Consider the following 16,558-nt stretch of genomic DNA (forward strand, 5'->3'; position numbering starts at 1 on the left):
TAAATACAGTAGAGAAAAAAGTTTTCTAATTTAGACCTTCATTTCTATGTTTTGTCATCTTTAATCTTGTTCCTGATCTTACAACATTTGCTTCAAAGATATGACCTCGGTTTTCTTCCTTATGTCTTGACATTGTAACTGTATTTTCTTGTTGAAATGTTGTTTTTCCAGTTTAGCCATTTTTTTTAGAAAACTTTCTCCACCCTCCCCCATTTAACCCCTTACTCACTAGACAATATTTTTATGCTTTTGTTTTCTCTTTCCCCTACTTACAAGAACAATAACTTTTTTATTTAGCTGTCAAGATAGCCCATAGCCATATGAGGGCTTCTTTTTCATGGGTTGAGTTGTAGTTTTGAATGACACCATTCATTTTACCATTTGTTGCACTGGAAAATAGGAAAAAAGGCCAATGTAGAATTGCATACTTGGTACTCCCATTTGAGTTTGATGTAGCAGAAAGTCTTCAGCTATTAGCTGCTTTGTTTTTTGATACTTCACGGTATGTGCCAAACATTTAGTGAGTGGATCACCTGCGTTTTTAATGTGTTTCCGCAAATATATGTGATTTTTTTTTTTTTTTACCTGCTCATTTTACGTATCCATTGCAAATCTATGGGGAAAATCTATGCATAAAACTCATCATACTCACAAGCTTCTGATTTGGCTTGTATCCTAAGTCATACTACAAGACTCGTTAAAGGGTTGATTGTGACTTGTAGGATCGCTACTACCAATAGGTGGCGCTGTAGAGTAAAAGTCCTCTTTCTTTCTGAAGAGGCAATTTGCATATTATTTTCCCAGAGGAGCATTGCACGGCGAATAAGTCTCCTTACCTTGACAAGCCACAGCTGGCATGTCACTCTCCGCAAGGAGAAACCTTACTTCTTAGACCATACTCACAAGAGAATTTGACATGTAGCGGATTTCAAAAACACACTGTAGGTCAGTTTTCTGCACGCAACTCTCGCCAAACAGCTGTTACCGGTGCTAGCAGCAACACGTAATTTTGGAGTGCTGGCGGAAAACAAGCTCCATCAAAACTACAGTGGCCGCGACTGAGTACTGTGGATTCACCCCTATTCATTTGACTAGGGGGTGGATCTGCATTACCAGGCCACGGCCACTATAGAAATGACGCTGTGTATCTGCAGCATTCGAAAACTTCCATCCGGTAACATCTGATTGGTGGGGGTGCTGGGTATCATACCCCACAAATCAGATATTGATGGCCTATACAATGGATAGTCCATCAGTTAAAAAAAGTAGTGGCCAACTCCTTTTAATCACATTTTAGTTTTAAAATAGAATAAAAACACCTTTTTTGGTGTGTGGATACTAAACCATTACTTATTAATAAGTCACAATTAGCAAATGGAAGAAACACAGGATGACTGTCAATCTTCCTTGGTATGGAGTACTATGCAAGATCTCGCCTCAGGGGGTAAGTATGATTTTGAGAACGGTCAGGAATCAGTCCAAAACTACATGGGAATACCTGGTAGGGCACACATGGTACCCCTGCTCATGCCAGCACATGTCCAGGCCCGTTTGGCAAACTTCAACAACCATCTAGATGATCCAAAGGAGGCATGGGAGAAGATTATGTGGTCGCATGAGACCAAGGTAGACCTTTTTAGTATCAATTCCACTCGCCGTGTTTTGAGGAAGAAGATAATCCCCAAGAACACCATTCCAACCATGAATTTCCCCAATCCGTGAAAGCATGATTGGGGAAAACTCATACTTTGGGGGTGCTTTTCTGCAAAGGGGACAGGACGACTGCACCATACTGAAGGGAGGATGGAAGGGGTCATGTATCACAGGACTTTGGCCAACAACCTCCTTCCAACAGTAAGAGCATTGAAGATGGGTCCGTAAAAAGCATTTTAAGGTTTTGGAGTGGCGTAGCCAGTCTCCAGACCTGAACCCAATAGAAAATCTTTTGGGGGAGCTGAAACTCAACATTGCCCAGCAACAGCCCTGAAATCTGAAAGATGTGGAGTAGACCTGTATGGAGGAGTGGGCCAAAATCCCTGCTGTAGTGTGTGCAAACTTGGTCAAGAACAGCACGGTGGCTCAGTGGATAGCACTGCAGCCTTGCAGCACTGGGGTCCTGGGTTCGAATCCCACCAAGGACAACATCTGCAAGGAGTTTGTATGTTCTCCCCATGTTTGCGCGGGTTTCCTCTGGGTACTCTGGTTTCCTACCAAAGACCTATTGATAGGGAATTTAGAGTGTGAGCCCCAACGGGACAGTGATGATAATGTGTGCAAAACTGTAAAGTGCTGTGGAATATGTTAGCGCTATATGAAAAAAAAAATAAAGAAAGAAGAAGATTACAGGAAATGTCTGACCTCTGTAATTGTAAACAAAGGTTTTTCTATCTAATATTAAGCTCTGTTTTCCTATTGTATCAAATATGTATTTCATGCAAGAAAATGCTAATTAATCATGTAAAAAACATAGAATGTGATTTTCTGGATTTCTCTTTTTTAGATTCTGTCTCTCACAGTTGAATTGTACCTACGATAAGCATTACAGACCTTTCCATTCTTTATAGGTCAGAAAATATGCGAAATCGTCAGTGGTATCACTTATTTTCCCCACTGTATGTTGCTGCGAAAAAAGAGGCAAAAATTATTTGCCTATCCGAATGGGAAAAATATTTAAAGCTGGCAAAAGCGCATGTACGATAAAACCTGTAACGCTAGTGCAGGGTTCCCCAACTACTGTCCTCAAGGCCCACCAACAGATCATGTTTTCAGGATTTCCTTAGTATTGCTCAGGTGATAATTGCTTCACCTGTGCAATACAAAGGAAATCCTGAAAACATGATCTGTTGGTGGGCCTTGAGGACAGTAGTTGGGGAACCCTGCGCTAGTGGATAGTAGGCCCACTATGCTATGGACCAGGCTTACCCTGAAAGGGCGTAACTAAGCAGCTACCTGGTGTTCTCTAGGAGCCTCTGATGGTGAGGTCAGGCTTGTGCGGCAGGTAGCTGACATGTACCACTCCAGGGCAGTTGTCCGGCAGTAGCAGCTGACCTAAAGGGTCAGAGACGTTAATTCGGATAGAGTCTTAGACAGGGCAGGATGGCCACTTGAACAGGTACAGACTGTGCCTCTGGATAGCAGACAGGACGGACACTTGGTACTGGTACAGGCTGTGTGGCTCAGGATAGCAGACAGGATACAGGTTAGCAAACACTGGAATAATATCAGACAATATGGACAAGGGGAACAAGTGGACAGAACAGGCAGGCTAGGCAACTGTAAGAGCAGTGAGACTATGGAACTCTCTGCCATATGATGTTGTAATGAGTGATTCCCTACTAAAATTTAAGGGACTGGATGCCTTTCTTGAAAAGTATAATATTACAGGGTATATACACTAGTTTCCTTAATATTGTGTTGATCCAGGGAGCTAGTCTGATTGCTGTATGTGGAGTCGGGAAGGAATTTTTTTCCCCAATGTGAAGCTTACTGTTTGCCACATGGGTTTTTTTTTGCCTTCCTCTGGATCAACATGTTAGGGCAGGTTAGGATAGGATATGGGTTGAACTAGATGGACTTAAAGTCTCCCTTCAACCTTAATAACTATGTTACTATGTTAGATACACATTAACTAGAATGTTGCTCAGGAACCTCCCATCAGGTGGAGGTGCCTTAAGTAGTAAGTGTCTCCCAGCTATTGGCTGGAGATAGAACACGAGATTGCGTGCTGTCCCTTTTAAGAGACTGGGGAAATGCACGTGCCCTTCGTGCACTGCCAGGAGAACTGCTAGGAGTTCGCAGGAACTGGAGACGGGCGGCCGTAGCAGTGAGTGAGTCGGTGTTCCTGCTGGGGGAGTGGAGCGGAGGCTCGCAGAGACACTGGCGCTAGAAAATCAGAAAATGTGCCTGGTCAGGAAAGGGTTAAAATGGCTAAGTCATGAACTGATTAATGTAGAAACCTATTGAAGTTGCACGACAATGCATGTGCTCAGGTTACATAAAAACAAGCAATCCTGTGTATAATATCTTTAGTATTTTTTTTTTTTTAATTTTTCTGTACATTTGCAGTCTGATATCCACAGGGATGATCTTTACCCCTTTCTGTCATGTGACGCACTATCCCGTCCATGTGCCCTGGGACTTAATTCCCAGGGACGGGATAGTACGTCACAGCGATCAGCGGCGCCCACGTGGCGAGCGCCGCTGATCGCGGTCGGGTGTCAGCTGATTATCACAGCTGACACCCAGCACAATGTGTCAGGGGCGGTCACGGACCGCCCCCGACACGTTAACCCCTTGCACACCGCTATTAAACACGATCGCGATGTATCGGGGGTTAAAGGGAAGCATCGGCAGGGAGGGGGCTCCCTCCGTGCTTCCCTGAGCCCCCCACAGCAGCGCAATATGCAGAGCTGCTGCGGGGGGGCTCCATCCCTGCAGGTCCCCGAATCCAAGATGGCGACAGGGACCTTCGGGGGCCTGCAGGGAGCTGGCTTCCTCATGCCTGCAAAACGTAGGCAAGGAGGAAGCCTTGTGCAGTGCCTGTGACAGATCGCTGATCTGTCACAGTGATCTATGATGTATGTGACACATCAGCGATCTGTCACAGGACAGTGATGTCCCACCTGGGACAATGTAATAAAGTTTAAAAAAAAAAAGTGTAAAAATAATTTAAAAAAAAAAATAAATCGCTAAATAAATTAAAAAAAAAAAAAATATTCCCTTATAAATTCATTTTTTGAAAATAAAAAAAAACAAACAATAAAAGTAGACATATTTGGTATCGCCGTGTCCGTAACGACCCGCCCTATAAAACTGTCCCATTAGTTAACCCCTTTAGCGAACCTCTTAAAAAATAAAAAACGAAGCAAAAAATAATGATTTATTATCATACCGCCGAACAAAAAGTGTAAGAACGCGCAATCAAAAAGACGCATATAAATATGCATGGTACCGCTGAAAATGTCATCTTGTCCCGCAAAAAACGAGCTGCCATACAGCGTCATCAGTGAAAGAATAAAAAAGTTATAGCTCGCAGAATAAAGCGATACAAAAATAATTATTTTTTATATAAAATTGTTTTCATTGCATAAAAGCGCCAAAACATAAAAAAACCTAAATGAGGTATCGCTGTAACCGTACTGACCCAAAGAATAAAAGGGCTTTATCAATTTTACCGCACATGGAACAGTGTAAACGCACCCCCCAAAAGAAATTCATGAAACGCTGGTTTTTGTTCATTCTGCGTCCCAAAAATCGGAATAAAAAGCGATCAAAAGATGTCACGTGCCCGAACATGATACCAATAAAAGCGTCAACTCGTCCCGCAAATAATAAGACCTCACGTGACTCAGTGGGTCAAAATATGGAAAAATGATAGCTCTCAATATGTGGTGATGCAAAAACTATTTTTACAATAAAAAGCGTCTTTTAGCGTGTGACAGCTGCCAAACATTCAAACAGCCATAAATAGTAAATCAAACACCCCCCGTTATCACCCCCTTAGTTAGGGAAAAATAATAAAATAAAAAAAAATTTATTTATTTCCATTTTCACATTAGGGTTAGGGCTAGGACTAGGGCTAGGGTTAGGGCTGAGATTAGCGTTAGGGGTGTGCCGGGGTTAGGGTTGGAGTTAGAATTGGGGGTTTCCACTGTTTGGGCACATCAGGTGCTCTCCAAATGCAACATGGCGTCTGATCTCAATTCCAGCCAATTCTGCGTTGAAAAAGTCAAATGGTGCTCCTTCCCTTCCAAACTCTGCCATGCGCCCAAACAGTGTTTTACCCCCACATATAGGGTATCAGCGTACTCAGGACAAATTGCAAAACAACTTTTGGGGTCCAATTTCTCCTGTTACCCTTAGGAAAATAAAAAATTGGGGGCAAAAATATCATTTTTGTGGAAAAAAATGATTTATTTTATTTTCACGCCCGGGCGTTATAAACTTCTGTGAAGCACTTGGGGGTTCAAAGTGCTCACCACACATCTAGATAAGTTCCGTGGGGGGTCTAGTTTCCAAAATGGGGTCACTTGTGGGGAGTTTCAATAGTTTAGGTACATCAGAGGCTCTCCAAACGCACATGACACCCGCAGAACATTCCATCAAAGTCTGCATTCCAAAACGTCACTACTTCCCTTCCGAGCCCCGACGTGTGCCCATACAGTCGTTTTCTCCCACATATGAGGTATCATCGTACTCAGGACAAATTGGACAACAACTTTTGGCATTCAATTTCTCCTGTTACCCTTGGGAAAATAAAAAATGGGGACTAAAAGATCATGTTTGTTGAAAAAATGCGATTTTTTTTTATTTTTTATTTTCACGCCCGGTCGTTATAAACTTCTGTGAAGCACTGTGGGGTTTAAAGTGCTCACCACACATCTAGATAAGTTCCTTAGGGGGTCTAGTTTCCAAAATGGGGCCACTTGTGGGGGGTTTCCACTGTTTAGGTACATCAGGGGCTCTCCAAAAGCAACATGACATCCGCAGACCATTCCATCAAAGTCTGCATTCCAAAACGTCACTACTTCCCTTCCGAGCCCCGACGTGTGCCCATACAGTAGTTTTCTCCCACATATGGGCTATCAGGGTACTCAGGACAAATTGGACAACAGCTTTTGGGGTCCAATTTCTCCTGGTACCCTTGGGGAAAATAAAAAAATTGGTGACTAAAAGATCATGTTTGTGGAAAAAATACGATTTTTTTATTTTCACGCCCGGGCGTTATAAACTTCTGTGAAGCACTGGGGGGTTCAAAGTGCTCACCACACATCTAGATAAGTTCCTTGGGGGGTCTAGTTTCCAAAATGGTGTAATTTGTGGGGGGTTTTCACTGTTTTGGTACATCAGGGGCTTTCCAAACACGACATGGTGTCCGGTCTCAATTCCAGCCAAAAACGTCAAATGGCGCTGCTTCCCTTCTGAGCTCTGCCATGCGCCCAAATAGTCGTTTACACCCACATATGGGGTATCACCGTACTCAGGACAAATTGCACAATAACTTTTAGGGTCCTGTTATCCTTGGGAAAATAAAAATTGGGGGTGAAAAGATCATTTTTGTGGAAAATATGATTTTTTAATTGTACCGCTGTACGTTATAAACTTCTGTGAAGCCCTTGTTGGTTCAAAGTTCTCACTACATATCTAAATAAGTTCCTTGGGGGTCTAGTTTCCAAAATGGGGTCACTTGTGGGGGGTTTCCACTGTTTAGGTACATCAGAGGCTCTCCAAACGTGACATGGCTTCCGATCTGAATTCTAGCCAATTTTGCATTGAAAAAGTCAAACGGTGCTCCTTCCCTTCTGTGCACTGCCATGTGCCGTAACAGTGGTTCCCCCCACATATCAGGTATCAGCATACTCAGGACAAACTGCACAATAACTTTTGCAGTCCAACTTCTCCTGTAACCCTTGGTAAAATAAAAAAAAATTGAACCTGAAGTTTTTTTTTGCGAAAAAAAGTTAAATGTTCATTTTTTTAAATATTCAAAAAATTCCTGTGAAGCACCTGAAGGGTTAATAAACTTCTTGAATGTGGTTTTGAGCACCTTGAGGGGTGAAGTTTTTAGAATGGTATCACTTTTGGGTATTTTCTATCATATAGACCCCTCAAAGTGGCTTCAAATGTGATGTGGTCCGTAAAAATAAAATGGTGTTGCAAAAATGAGAAATCGCTGGTCAACTTTTAACCCTTATAACTTCCTAAGAAAAAAAAATTGGGGTTCCAAAATTGTGCTGATGTAAAGTAAACATGTGGGAAATGTTATTTATTAAGTTTTTTGTGTGCCGTATCTCTGTGATTTAAGGGCATAAAAATTCAAACTTGGAAAATTGCGAAATTTTCTCCAAATTTCCATTTTTTTCACAAATAAACGCAAGTTATATGAATGAAATTTTACCACTACCATGAAGTACAATATGTCACGAGAAAACAATGTCAGAATCACAGGGATCCATGGAAGCGTTTCAGAGTTATTACCTCATAAAGGGACAGTGGTCAGAATTGTAAAAATTGGCCCGGTCATGAACGTGCAAACCACCCTGACATTTTCTGGGTTAATGGACAATAGTAAATAATTTTTCTGTGCATATTTCAAAGGGTGTGTGACTGCTGTAAATCTGTATAATGGTGCAGATAATATACTGATGGATGCTAATTGAACCATATTGAAATATCTCAAACGATGGGATTGAAATTAACTTACACTGCAGCCTTAATTATTTTGAAACATATTTCTCAAGCATTAGTGGAGGACATATGACAGCATTTAGGGAGGAAAAAAACGATGAAAACCTAGCTTAATATTTCGTGTAATGAGGTTATTACCTAATTGGATTTTCAAAGCTAGGATGTATGCCAAAGCAAGTGAAAAGAAAGAGTCTTCAGCTTGAGGAACTGAAAAGTGGATGTGTACAAGAGATTTAGACTAAAGCGTAATTGACTAGCAAGGCTGGAATTTATTTCTATACTCCTTTTGATGCATACTAGCCTTTTAGGGTATTCTAATAAAATACTGAACAGTGTATTGTATGTAGAACTTTACATTACATTATAGATAATAAATGGATTGCATTCTGAATGGATGAATTCTGAGCCAGCCAGATTTAATCAGGAAAAAGTGATTAAAAACATCTAAAAATAATGGACATATGCATTATCAAAGCTACTTCTGCACATGTTGACTCTTTTGGAGCTTCTTTTAACCGATTCAGGCTTCCAAAGCCATGAAGGGGCAAAAATTAAATGGTCTGACCATTATTCAGGCTGCTCACTATTTTACTATTTTATATTTGCGATAAAAATGTCCTCCTATAAAGTGATCATAAAGATGCCATAGAAGACGATTCAAGAGAAAAACAGTATTTTCCTGAGTTGTCGTCTTCAAAAATTCCACTGGTACACCAGCATCTGAAAAAGATTGTGTGCACATACGCTAAGAACTGTTTCTCATGTCCAAAATTCCTTGGCGTGTGGATCAACCACAGGTCTACTAAGCCAAACTGAAGAGTGTCATAGGAATATTCAGGCTGAGGAGACCACATTTACTCCAAATATCATGGTCAGTACTCAGACCACATCTGCTGAAATTGTGGAACGGGTTAACACCATGTTTCACCATGTCAATGGCACCGATGTGGACTTCTGTAGGAAGCTCTGAAAAACAGGATTCATGTATAAACAGTTGAAACTAGAAGTTTACATACACTATATAAAAAGACACATCTGCATGTTTTCTTCAATATCTGACATGAAATCAGAATAAACCTTTCTTGTTTTGGGTCAAGTTAGGATTCCCATAATTATTATTTGCTAAATACCAGAATAATGAGAGAGAGAATGTTTTAAGGCATCTTTATTACTTACTGCAAAATCAAAACTTTACATACACCATACTAAGTTTACTATGCCTTTAAACAATTCTGGACTGCCAATATGAGATAATGTCATGTGTAATTGACCTAAAATGTTTATAACTGTGTGAAAAATATACTTTATTTTTTTTTTTAAATTGTATATGCCACATGATAGACGAGGATGAAATTATTTTGATAAATGATATTTGTTGATTCAGTAGCAATGCAATTGGCCTCAAATGAACCATCTCATTACACAGAGCAGTCCATTCTTTCTTCCTTCTTTAATTTGATGAAAATTAGATTATTGCTCAATTTACTCTGATATTTGTCTTAGAAAGCCACAAAAAGAAACTAAAGCAAAAATAATTATCTTATCCTTTTTCAGTTGCATAAGAAAACCCTTAGGGTCCCATTTCACTTAGCGACGCACCAGCGACCCCGATAACGATACGACCTGGTAAGGATCGCTTTTGCGTCGCTAATGCTACTTTCACACATCCGGTGTGTGGGGTCCGCAGGCGTGCGGCGAAAAGCCGGGCCGCCGGATCCGGCCTGCAGCCGTGACACCGGATGTGTGTGCGGCGAGAAAATACGGCTCGGACATTATTAAAGGAGCCGCAGGACGAGGTGGACAGAGGCAGCCGATGAGAGACAGCTGCTGAAAGGGAGGTGAAGGGAGGGGAGGATAGGAGAGGGGAGAGGGGGGTGGAGAGAGAGAGACATGGGGGGTTAACACTTAGTGTACAGGCGAGAGAATATCTCTCTCTTGGCGGGCACTTGTGGGGTTAACCCCACAGAGAGATCTCTCTCTCTCACCCAGACACTGTGAGTGTTAACCCCACAAGTCCCTGGCGAGAGAGATCTCTCACAAGTGGTCCGGGTGACAGAGAGATCTCTCTCTCTCTCGCCGGGCACTTGTGGGGTTAACATTCACAGAGTCCGGGCATGCGCTGTGGAAAAAGCCGGTCCGGCGCTGACAAAAAACGTTGCAGGGAACGTTTTTTGCAGATGCCGGACGGCTAATTTATGCCGTGTCCGGCAACAACCGGACACGACGCATAACCATCCGGCACGATGCGGCAACCATGAAAGCTTATGGGACAAAACCGGATCCGGTGCTGGATCCGGTTATTAAAAATTTCGCCGCATCGTGCCGGATGACAAAAACCGGATGTGTGAAAGAGGCCTAAGTGGTCGCTAGTAAGCTGCCAAACAGGCAGATCTCTTCAGCGACGTAGCGACGCAGCAACGATCCGGCGATCCGTATAACGACCTCTGTGGTCGTTGGGACCTTGTCACGCATCAGCTATGCTGAAGACTCACGCCTGGGTCACTGAGTTCTGCGTCGCCAACGAGGTCGCTCGTCGGGGTCAAACACAGCGATGCATGCTGGCCAGCGGGACACCAACGATGAAAAAATGGCCCAGGACATTCGAGAACAATCAGCAATATCCAGCAGGGGGGCCAGTCACATGTAGCAAGATCGCTGGCGAGGTCACTGTTGCGTCACAAAATCGGTGACCCTTCAGCGATCTCGCTAGCGATCTTGCTATGTGAGATGGGGGCTTTATAATTTATGGTAAAACTGTGTTCACATCTGTATTGGCTATTTACGTTTTTCCGCTCATCCATAGTATCCACTACTTCCGTTTTTTCATTATCCTGCTCCTAACTGTACCCAATAGAGCTAATTGACTACTATAGGGTCTTTTGAGTTTTTATAGGAGGACCTGGGAAAGTACCAGACAAAATACAGCTGAATATTGTATATGGTTATTTTTGAAGGAACCTACAATGGAGATTCCTAGCAGACCCTCCAATACAGATGTGATCTGAGTCTAAGAATGGAAAACTCATCCTTGTCCACAATGTATAAAAGAAAAGCTATTCTGGATTCTGAAAATGATGTATAGTGTTGCTTTCTACAGCAACAACTCCAGTCCATACCTTACCTTTTTTTAAATCGCCGCTTGCTGTCATTCAATAGTTATTTTTGCGATGCCTGAGTTCTCACAATTACCGTTTTGGTATACGAATTTTACATTGAAAATCCTTCGCCAAAAAATCCCTGGCAGAATTAGTCTGAAATTCCACATCAGTCTGGACATGACCTAGTCTTCAGTGCCTTTACTACTTGGTGAGCCTCCACTGTGGGACTGAAAATTGACTTTACATTTCTCATGTATAGTCACCCTAACACCGGAGTCACACTATTGTACAATACAGCCGAGTGCTATGCGATAAAACACCGCATAGCACTCAGCCCAGTGTTACTCTATGGAGCAGCTCAGATATGCGATTTTCTCATGCCAAATTGGCATGTGACAACAATCGCAACAAGACTCGGCTCACTCACACCCATACAAGTCTATGGGTGCGAATAACACAACGCACAGCACTCTGATATCATCTGAGTGCAATGCGATATACGTTGACTCCAGCAGCGAAGGAGATGGATAAAATTAATTTCTCCACCTCCTCCGCAGCAGAGCTGGAGCCGAGGGCCATTAGCATATCGCATTCGATGCTCTGACATCCGATGCCATACGCTAGTGTGACTCCAGCCTTACTGGTGCTCTCAGTTTGCCTCCCACTGCCTCCTCTGCTCAGATCGGTTTACAATTGTATGAATCACCATAATAATGAGATACTACCATACTGTGTGATGATTATAAACTATATGCATAAGTCTACATTAGGCTAAGTATACTCTACATTTGTGGCCATATACTCAAAAGGGAGCCTTAGTAAAGATCTGTATACTGGATTGTATTTTTTTTTAGCACAAGTTCTATGTGAAAGCAGTCTGCTGGACTCAGGGGTGAACCTAGCATCTCTGCTGCCTGAGGCGAATAGCAAAATGACACCCCCCCTCGCACACAAAGTAAATTTTCATATCTATCCTGTAAAACTGAGTTCAATAGTGGACATTTTGATTTAGATAAATAGAAAAAAAGGTGGCCAAACACAAGGATGTCAGCGGCATCACACGCACATAGAAGAACAACACAGAAGTATCCAGAACAAGGGCCATTAATGGCAATGGTAGGCCTGGCACAGGGCCGTACTGGGACAAAAATGCAGCCCTGCCACACAAATCCCACAAACTATAACACTCCTCATCCCGATCAGTGAATTTTTGCTATACTTTGTCGTCCCCATATCACTCTCTTTAAGGAGTTATTTGAAGAGCCACATGTGAATGGCACCACAGTGTGTATGATTGACCACAGCTCCATTTACATGGTGCTCTTCAAAGCTACGTTTCCTAGGATCATGAGGGTCCCAGCGGTCAGATCCACAACAAATAGAAAGTCATCCCTTATCCCCACATAATGCTTCATACAGTATTATGGGCCCCATATATTACTGCATACAGTATAATGGGCACCATATACTACTTCATACAGCATAATGGGCATGATGTATTATTTCATACAGTGTAATGGGCCCCATATAATGCTCCATACAGTATAATGGGCCCCATATAATTCTTCTCCCCAAACCCCGCTGCTCTGGTCTCCTCAGTGTATTCTGATCCTCCGCACTGCTTGGCACAGGGACATCATTACCTTTACGTATATAATTGTCCACTCGGACTGATGTAATAGTGATTTGTTTGTACCCTGTTGTCTGGACTGGCCCTCTTTAAGGGGTGCTCAGGGCATATGATTATAAACCAATAAAAAGTATGAGAGGCTCAAAGTGACCAGTGCCACCTAGATTCCTACCCCCCTTATTCTACTGGTACTGTGGGCACGCTGACTGGTACTGTGGGCACGCTGACTGGTACCGAGGAAAAGAAAGAAAGAACAGAGAGAAAAAAGAAAACAGAGAGCGAAAGAAAGAGAAGAAAGAAATAACAGAGAGAGAAATTAAGGAAAAAAGAAAGATTAGAGAGATAAAGAAACAGAGAGAGAAAGAAAGATTCTAGAAAGATACTATAGCAGCCTGGCTCCCACTGTAGTGCCCACCTGAGTCTCCCGATGCAGGACATATCATGATCCGCTCACATGGCCGGCATCCCCGAGTTCAAGGCGATCCTGATATCCGCGCTGTTGGAGGAGGACACGGTGATGGATCTGAAGCATTCCCTGAAGTGCCTCCATGGTTCCATCACAATCTCCTCCCGAAATTACCTCATTTCCGGTCAGCTTCTAGCATGTCACTTCCGGTGGAACGTCACGTGTGAATTTTAAAGTGCTCTTCGGGGCTCCGCCGTGTACTCCTGTGTCCGCGGGAAAAGTAAGCTCCCACCCGGGGCAGTATCTCTCTCAAAATCGGGACTGTCCCGCTGGGAGGTATGAATGCTCTCCACCATACACCTTGTACACGTATGGCTCCGCATACATCATACACACACTGTTCTGCTTTTTATGCCTCATACACACGGCTCCGTTCTGTACACCTCGCACACACACGGCTCCACTCAGTACACACATGGCTCCACTCCGTAAACCTCATACACATGCGGCTCTGCTCCGTACACCTTATAGGCGCATGGCCATGCTCTGTAAACCTTGTACACAAATGGCTCCACTCCGTAAACCTTGTACACATGCGGTTCCGCTCCATACACCTCACACACACGCGCGCGACTCTGCTCCGTACACCTCGTACACGTGCGGCTCCGCTCCGTACAACTCACACACTCGCGGCTCTGCTCCGTACACCTGGTACACACACACGGCCCTGCTCCATACACCTCGCACACTCAGCTCTGTAAACCCTCCCTGACCCCACACATAAACTTCACCTCATCCAGGACGTGTGTGTGGGGGGTGACGATAGTGGGGGACATTATACTGCATGTGGGGGATGGCGGTACTGGGGGAACATTATACTGTATGTGGGGGGATGGCGGTACTGGGGGAACAGTATACTGAGTGGGGGATGGCAGTACTGTGGGGAATATTATACTGTGTGGGGGGATGACGGTAGTGGGGAACATTATACTGCATGTGGGGGATGGCGGTACTGGGGGAACATTATACTGCGTGTGGGGGATGGCGGTACTGGGGGAACATTATACTGCGTGTGGGGGATGGCGGTACTGGGGGAACATTATAATGTATGTGGGGGGATGGTGATACTGTGGGAACATTATACTGGGTGTGGGGACATTGTAATATGTGTTTCGTTACTCCTGTTTTCCATACTTGGGTCATACGCATCTATCAGAGGAAAAGGAACAAAATGCTATGATTGTTAGAAAGTGACAACAAAAAAGCACCAAGATATTCTCAGCTCTGAAAAGGTTACTGCCCCCTGTGCCCAGTAATGGGGAATCTCCAGCACCTACCTCCACCCGCAGAGCCACACTCCACATGGAGGCCCCATTATTCTCTATGTGGATTGTGGCTCTGCGGGTGGAGGTCAGTGCTGGAGGCTCCATTATTTTCTATGTGGAGTGCGGCTCTGCGGGTGGAGGTAGGTGCCGGAGGCTCCATTGTTCTCTATGTGGAGCGCGGCTCTGCAGGTGGAGGTCGGTGCTGGAGGCCCCATTATTATCTAGCACCGACCTCCACCCACAGAGCCGCACTCCACATAGAGAATAATGGGGCCTCCGGCACCGACCTCCACCCACAGAGCCGCATTCCACATAGAGAATAATGGGGCCTCCAGCACCGACCTCCACCCGTACGCCACATAGAGAATAATGGAGCCTCCAGCACGGACCTCCACCCGCAGAGCCACACTCCACATAGAAAATAATGGAGCCTCCGGCACCGACCTCCACCCGCAGAGCCGCACTCCACATAGAGAATAATGGGGCCTCCAGCACCGACCTCCACCCGCAGAGCCGCACTCCACATAGAGAATAATGGAGCCTCCAGCACCTACCTCCACCCGCGCTCAACATAGAGAATAATGGAGCCTCCAGCACCAAACTCCACCCGCAATCCACATAGAGAATAATGGAGCCTCCAGCACCGAACTCCACCTGCAGAGCCACACTCCACATAAATAATGGGGCCTCCAGCACCGACCTCCACCCGCAGAGCCGCACTCCACGTAGAGAATAATGGAGCCTTCGGCACAGACCTCCACCCACACTCCACATAGAGAACATTGGAGCCTCCGGCACCTTCCTCCACCTGCAGCCCTGCACTCCACATATATGGCTGCTCTGTGTACACAGGACCTGTGATGAGGTCACAGGAGGGGAGGAGTCAGGGGTCACATGATCAGGGGGCCCTGACTACTTCCCTCCTGTGACCATCAATTACAGCCTCTTGCAGGACCGCAGCACCAGCGTGCAGACTCAGAGGCTAAATTGTAGGTGCTGCAGGTAGAGGAGCGCATAATGCCGCCCCCTGCTGCCTGCCGCTTCAGCAGGTGGCTCAACTTGACTCATTATAGCTGCGGCCCTGGCTGTACTTTCCTATACAGTGGCACAAACTGGATTCAATCATACTTGCCAGACAGTGGCCAAAAGAAGACACTTTTGACCTGCATCTTCTGAATGGGAACTAATGGGAAGTCTACGTCTACAGGAACATGACAGTATACATCAGGAAAGAGTCCAGACATATACTGTAGAATAGGTGCCTTAACCCCTTAACGACCGCCGATATGCATTAAAATGGTGGCCGTTAAGGGGTCTTATTACCTCATTGCTGTTTTAAAATGACAATTGGAAATAAGGGTATAGCACCTTGCAGCGTAGGAAATTATCTGGGGTTTCAGCTACCGGGTGTAGCTGTGTCCCTGGAGAACACGATCAGGGACGTTTTTTCCGGTCCCAAATCACGTGATCGCCATTATTCAATGAATATTGGCGACCATGTTAAAAAATAAAAGTGCTATTAAAAACATTTCTCTCTTTTCTGACATGATATACATGTCAAAGGAGAGAGAAATAAGGTCCCCAAGCCCCCCCGGTACCTTGGCCATTCCCAGAGTCCAGACCCTCCAGCTCCATCCTCGACCTTCCGCCAACACTTCCTGGAAAGAAATGGCGGGCGCATGCGCAGTGCACCCGCCGAGATCTCCTAGGGATTTTTCTCATTGGTTCATTTTGTTCACTGTGATAGACTCAATCACTGTGATCAAAAGCCAATAATTAGAATGTCAGCTTCCCCTGTGTCATCCTCTTTTTATTTTGTAATTTTCATTTCTTTCAGTCTTTGTCATTAGGGTTGGGGTTAGGCTAGGGTTGCGGTTAGGGTTGGTGTTAGGCTTGGGGTTGGGTTATGGTT

General features: G+C 44.3%; 1 protein-coding gene across 3 annotated transcripts in view; it reads left to right on the forward strand.

The window, feature by feature from the left end:
* Nucleotides 1-16,558, forward strand: part of PTBP3 (polypyrimidine tract binding protein 3) — a 242,861-nt gene that overhangs the window by 59,512 nt on the left and 166,791 nt on the right. The window lies entirely within an intron of this gene.

This window comes from Dendrobates tinctorius, unplaced genomic scaffold (assembly GCF_039654945.1).
Source record: "Dendrobates tinctorius isolate UK_male_01 unplaced genomic scaffold, ASM3965494v1 ptg000160l, whole genome shotgun sequence".
Lineage (NCBI taxonomy): Eukaryota > Metazoa > Chordata > Amphibia > Anura > Dendrobatidae > Dendrobates > Dendrobates tinctorius.